General features: G+C 42.4%; 2 protein-coding genes across 2 annotated transcripts in view; both read left to right on the forward strand.

The window, feature by feature from the left end:
• wls (Wnt ligand secretion mediator) overlaps nt 1-6848 on the forward strand; it is a 43692-nt gene that overhangs the window by 31515 nt on the left and 5329 nt on the right. The gene's annotated exons all lie outside the window — the stretch shown is intronic.
• Nucleotides 3626-6848, forward strand: part of gng12a (guanine nucleotide binding protein (G protein), gamma 12a) — a 39734-nt gene continuing 36511 nt past the window's right edge. The window contains exon 1 of the mRNA XM_015050105.1: nt 3626-3931. The gene's annotated coding sequence lies outside the window, so the exon portion shown is untranslated. The remainder of the gene's footprint in view (nt 3932-6848) is intronic.

Consider the following 6848-nt stretch of genomic DNA (forward strand, 5'->3'; position numbering starts at 1 on the left):
ATACAGGAGCCATGTTGGGATGGCTTCCTGAAGGCAGAGTTTCAGCAAGAGCAGGAGTTTTTAAAGAGACAGAGGCCCAATTTCAAGGCATTAAAATAATTTTTATTTCCTAATTTAAATCATATTTGACACATGTAGCATTTTTATGGCAACTGAAGTGAACATAATTCCTTGATTATGTTATAAAATGATACAATGTCCCTGTAGAGTGGAAACATCAGCTGCTTAGATTTCTGCACAGTATGAGCTCATGTTTTTGAAAATCTGAGCATAATTACTCAGCGTTTTCTACATGTCACCGTTTATATCATTAAAGTTTTTTTTTTTCTAATAAACATAGTTATTTTACTTGTAAGGCTACATAAACATTTGTGTATTCTTATTAAATTAAAGCTCTCCTCTGGAGCCGGATCTGCAGTGATGTGTGTCTGATTCCAGGTGAATGAGGGCCACTGGCACTGGGGGGACCACACGGTGCAGGTCAACAGCGCCTTCTTCACCGGCATCTATGGGATGTGGAACCTGTACGTCTTTGCCATCATGTTCCTCTATGCTCCTTCGCACAAACGCTACGGAAACGAGCAGTCAAGTGGTCAGTGCATTGCCGGTAACTATACTCCTACTGGCTTTTCTGAGAGCCTTAAGTCTTAAAGTCCTTGGTCACTCTCACTTTGCTCTCTTATGGAGCAAGAGTCCAACCTGTGCGCTAAAGCTGTCGATTCATCCAGAGATTTAGTTTGGGGGGAGCTAGTGGTGCCTGAGAGGGATCCAGATTCCCAGGGGAAATGAAGGCTGTCCTTGGCTTGAGATGGTGGTTCTATTGGACTCCGGGCTCGCTTCCAGGGAGAGAGGAAAAATGGTGAGGTGAGGGGGAGAGCGGCACCAGGAAGCAATGAAAACCATGCATCCATGTCGTGTTGGAGACGAGAAAAAAAGATAAGAGGCTCTGAAGTTGTGGAAGCGTTCTCTGAAGTCTGCCAGGTGTCACCTGATGGGAGGGGGCGCTCTTTCCAGATTCTGCTCATGTTTGAGAGAGCTGGAGGTGTTTATGCCGGTGGAAATCCACCACAGCAGCTTCATATGGAAGAAGAGCCTGCAACCCAAATACTTCATAGAGGTGTGTGTGTGTGTGTGTGTGTGTGTGTGTGTGCGTGCGTAGAGGGCCAGGGAGTTCTACCAGCTGGCATCAGTGAATCTTTTCCCCCATTTGAGAACACATCAGCTTTAAAATCTTTTCAATTTTCAAGCCACAGATTCACCGTTGGACTTCGAATACATGCATCGTTTTTCCCCACTGCATAAACAACCTGAAATGTGCAAAGATTTGAGCTACAAAGACATCTGCAAGGTGCTTCTTCCCCTTCAGGACTGACACGTGATGGTTGGATATTTTGGTTCTGATGATTTGTGTGTGTGTGTGTGTAGGTGATGGTGGAGCCACTAGCGGAGAAGACATCCAACTGACCACCACCATCACCCATGTTGATGGGCCCACTGAGCTCTACAAAATGACTGGGAAAGAGGCCCAGGAATAGTTTACACTCTGTCCCAGACGCCCATCTACTCCCCACTACTCTCATACACACCTCCCACCCATCGCCCCCCCCAATAGCGTCAACACTCCACCAGACTGCTCACTCCCATCAGTAAACATTAAACCTGTTTAGGTGGAGCCATGTTTCCATAGTTGTCCTTGTAACTTTCATGTTGGTTCTTTTTATTTCACAGTCACTTTCTATATTATACATATATGTAGACTGTTGTGTTTGTAAATGTTGCACAATGTCTTTTCCATAAAGCTAGGTACTGAAAAGGTGCTTTAGCTGGATGTTACGTGTAGCAGCCATCACACTCTGGTTTTTAAACAGACTGAGAGAACGCAGCGAAGACATTTCAGCCCACTGTCCTGCTTTACCGTGTTCTCCTTTTATCCAGGCTCACACGACAGGTGGGTGACATGCTGCTGGCACTATTATTCTGGGTCTCTTTAATCACTGGGGGAAATGTACACAGGACATTTGCTACTTTGGTAAATCATTATGCATTCATCGTGCTACAATGTAGATATCCATATTGTTTTTTTTGTTTTGTTTTTATAAGAGCTTTTTTCTAGCTTCACATACTGTAGCACCAAGCTTTGAATATTTGGGAAGTCAACTGTAGCCTTATAGACTCTGTATTTAGTTTAGTGTTTTTTCTTTTGTATGCTTATTTAAATAAAAGACTTTTACTCTACATACTTCTGTGTTTCCAAGCAGTTTTTTTTTTCTTTAATCACTAATGTCGGTCAGTATTCTGTCATTCTGTGTTTCTGTCCTGGAAAAATAAATACTTATTTGGAAAAGAGGGGAAAACGGAGAAAGACTGAAATGATTGAGTTGCAAACGAGAGGATCTTGGAACATTCTTAGAAAACAGGAAGATGGCGCCCCCTTGTGACTCAAAATACAACAGGCGCTCAAACCGGAAGGGATTCTTAAAAATAAATGTACTTTTTGCGAAAACGTACCTGCTTCAGAGGGATGGCAACTAAAGTGGCAAACGTTTTTTTTTGGCAGTTATTTAATTATCAGTGATGTTTGAGGTCAGAGTTTTGACATTGGGTTAAAAATACACGGCAGATAAATTGGAAGCAAGCAATATTAGAGATTTTACTAATAAAGTTATATAAAATATTTGTTTTTGCTGTAATTGCATGTCTATGGCTGATTTTTAATAAGCGTCCAGGTTATTTGGTATAGAAATTCTTTATTCCGTGTTTATGCTGACTTTCCGTAAGTTCCACACATCCTCGCTACAGCAGTAGGTAACTTGATTCTTTGAACCACTGCTTGCTGCTGAAGTTGATGTGTGATTCACAATTTTCACTTAAGCACTTAAGTGGTTTTACAGATTAGACTCGACTAAATTTGATCGTTCCAGGTCGAAAGCCTTACAGCTTTATAGGGAGAAGAACCAGGAATAGTTGGTTCATTGGTTTAATTTCATTCCACTCATTGCTTCCTTTTTTTCCTATGGGAAGGGACCTAGCGCTCACCTCTAGGGAGTCACACAGATCAGAGAATTTAGAAAGGCCAATTAACTTGACATGTCATGTTTTTAGGGAGGAAGCAAGAGTACCCAGAGGAGAACATGCAAACTCCATGTAAAAACATCACCGGCTGGTTGGTATGCAAACCAAGGACCTTCTTATTAAAAGGCAACTTACCACCAGTTCGTATGTTATTCCAGTGGCTTCTCTCATGGTACTCTGGCTTCCTCCAACAGCCCAAAGGCATAGATGTTGGGCTAATGGCCTCTGTGTGTCTCCGAGTCTGGGTCTTCTGTGATGCAGAAGTAAAATTCATAACAAATCTATCACAAGCAACAATAAATTTAAAATTGAGTTATGCTTTCATATTCATTTCTATTAATTTCCTTGTTAATCTACATATTTGTTTGTCATGATTGATTTCCACTGAGACAACAAATGTTTTCCAACATGTTTAAGTAGGGCTGTTTTTTCCCCCTCCAGATTCCTTAAACTAGGTGAAACAGCCCTTTACTGAAACTACAAACCAGACGCTAACTTCAGTGTCGCCGTGTCCTGTGTTTCGGGTTGGTCCGCCTCTCTGTCCTCCCGACAACATTCGGCAGTTTTCGTCCAAGTGGAGGAGGAAAAAAGGAAAGCAAACAGTGGGCTGACCGCTCTCTCTGACACGCCACGAGAAAGTAGCCGCGGTTTAAACACCCACGGAGGCTGTGCGAGGAAAGTGAAGCTGTAGGGCGTCTCGGCAGAGAACAGGTGGTTTTATCCGCGGTGAGTTCACAGAGCAGCGCTGACACACAGCGCCGAGAGGGAACCGTCTCCTCCCAGCTTCCCCACGGACACGGCTCGGCTCCAGTCAATCACCGGGAACCTGTTTGACCTGACTCCACGCTGCACCGGGCAGGTAAGATTGACGTGTGTCGGAGTCGGCTCTCATTTACAGCGGCCCGGTTTGAGTAGAAGCAACAGTTGGTGTTGAGTGTGGAGACGTTATTTACCGTCCTCGTCTACATATTGACTCTGAGTGTGTCTGGGCGGACAGTTTGGTCTCAGTTTCCACACAGCTGCTACCTCTCCACAGTAAACCGTGACTCAATGCTTTCACCAGTGGGCTCTTCAACAGGTCTCCTCAGCCCTGTCGGCCTTTTGCTCCTCTCTCCCCCCCCTCCCCCGACTCCACCTACCTTTGCCACAGAGGGAGTCTTTTTGAAAAGCAAATAGATTATTACAGAGCAGCTGCACTGGTGTAGATTAATCAGCCAGGCTGAGGATGATGGCTTCCATCTGGCTTCCATCTGGGATGAAGAGGAGAAGAAGGAGGAGATGTTTACATGTGGGCCATCAACAGCTCTGTTCATACACACACACACACCCTCCTGGTCATTAGAGGACAGAATACAGACCAACCGTTGATAAGGCCACTCATTAGTATCCCATTCAGCTCCACCAAAGCCTCCTCTCCATCCCCATCAGTCCCAGTGGCCCACCTCAGGCCCAGGATCAGCTCCATTCCCTGCCTTGGCGAACGTCCTCTGTAGGGGTGCACCGATAAATTTCCTTTATTTTAGGAGTTCAACGGATCTAATCTATCTCAGCCACATTCCTTTTTAGAGTGCGGTCTGAAAGACTTGCCCACCAAGTCATGTCTATGGTTAATAATTACCCCACTGTTGCCAACTTAGCAAATTTGCTATATTTACTGAATTTTCATACAAAAAAAAAAGGGGAAAAAAAATCGGAATGGCCAAATTGGATCAGACTTTTTAAAGCTCAGGTGTTGGCCTGTCATGATGACAAATTCTGCTGGATGATGAATTGTCTGAGTAATTATTGCGATAATAAACGGTAATATTTGTGTTTTGACATCATTCTTGAGTAATAAATTGAAAATGGCATAATAAAACAAGTTCACCCTCTCTAAAAGCAATAAAATAAACTTTAATTTTGTAAAAACATTTAACACTGGAACTGGAAGATATTTCAAACATTCAGAATAAAACACAATAACCACAATAACCAGATTATGATGTCTCTAGACATCATAATCCATATTCATCGTCAGAATGGAAATGATCAGGCTGATTTTAATTAGTTATGCAATTAGTTGATAAATTTTTTATTGCGCCAGGCTTATATCAGTGATCGGCTGGAAAACTGCAATCGCTGCATGTCTGTTCCTCAGGTTTTATTTTGACAAAATGGACAGCTTATAACAGCAGCCAAGAACAAAGTGACATAGTTGTTAGGGATTCAAAATATATCGATATCAACATTGGTATCGGTAGCTGTTAATCTTTTTTCAACATCTATCTGACATGTTTAAAATGAGCCGGCATTAATATTTATTTCCATCTTTTTGCTCTTTGTGTTTTGGGAGTGTGGGAGGTTGGTCATGTGGTGTTTGTTTAACTGAAGCAGAGGAGGCAATGTCAACGATGTGGTCATTTAAATATATAAACTATAATAACTTTTCCTTTACTATGTAATGCGTTATTTTTCTTTTACTATCATTATTTTCTTCTTCTTCTTCCTCTAACAAATCAACAAGATCACTCTGTACAACAAACACCAAATGGAGGACACTTGACTGTTTTCTTCTTTCACACATTTTGTTTTCTTTCTGTGTATATTCACTCAATCTTAACATCTGAATTTGATTTCTTTACGCGACAATAAAAAAAGAAGCAAATATCGGTTATTGACCATAGCAGCAATATTAATATTGGATATCGATATTGGCCCAAATTTTCACATTGGCGCATCCCCTTGCAGTTGTGTTGCTTTTTGGGATGAATTCTGCTGCTGCTCTGATTAGAAGTCAGACTTTGCTGCGTTGGATCAGTCGTCTTGGTGTTTTTACTCCGGCTGCATTTAAAACTTTGAACAAGTGAGTTCATCACGACGACAGGGCTGAGGCGGCGCATGGAAATAGATCATGACGTAAACAACATTCTGCTCGATGCAGGAATCAGATGTGGCTCAAGATTGACTCTGAATTTCAGTTTGAGTCACAAACCCAGGGAGGAACACGCAGTCGCAGGGCACTGCGCATCTTCTCAGTCTGCGCCAGAATGCTGCTCGACTCGCTCAGCAGCTTTGTGGACAGGTTCTGAAAAGAGCAAAGAGGCGATGCCATGAACCGCCTCAGCAGCCGGGATCTGTTTCCTCATAGCGGCGGCTGTGGAATGCTCTCTGTGCACAGATTGGTGAGGCAGGACGTCCCTCACTGATTCTACTACTTCCTTCGCTGAATTAGTGATTCATGACATTTTCTTTGCGTGTTTCTCACACTCATCCAACAGAGCAAAACGGAGAGAGAAAACTGCGCTCAGCACAGAATTAGAGCTGCTCTTGAAAGTTTACACACCCCTGTTAAAAGGCCGGGATTAGGTGGTGTCATAAAACGAGACGTGGATAAATAATTTAAAGCTTTTAATGTGATTTATTCCTTAAAGAGCCTGTTTGCATAAGCTAAGCCACTTTATGCTTCATTTTTAACACCTGTCTATTTTTTTGCTTTATATCAGCATCCCACATCTTCTACACTCTCACATAGAAAAGTCCAAATGTCTCAGACTCAGGTAATCTGTTGAATTTAGTTCTGAAATTTGACTAGGCCATTTCAAAATGTCATCTTTTCTCTCATAAGGTTAAACTTTCTGCTGATCTGGATTCATGCTTGGGCATGCCACTACCATGTTTAAGTGTGGTTATGAGGATCTTTGGGTAATATTTCATTTACACACATTTAGGGCCACATAATTTGGTGAGGACCAGGGTTGAGAAACACTGTTTTAGATCTTACTGCAGTGTTTGATACT

This window comes from Poecilia latipinna, unplaced genomic scaffold, assembly GCF_001443285.1.
Source record: "Poecilia latipinna isolate Pla-1442-1.1 unplaced genomic scaffold, P_latipinna-1.0 Scaffold975, whole genome shotgun sequence".
NCBI lineage: Eukaryota > Metazoa > Chordata > Actinopteri > Cyprinodontiformes > Poeciliidae > Poecilia > Poecilia latipinna.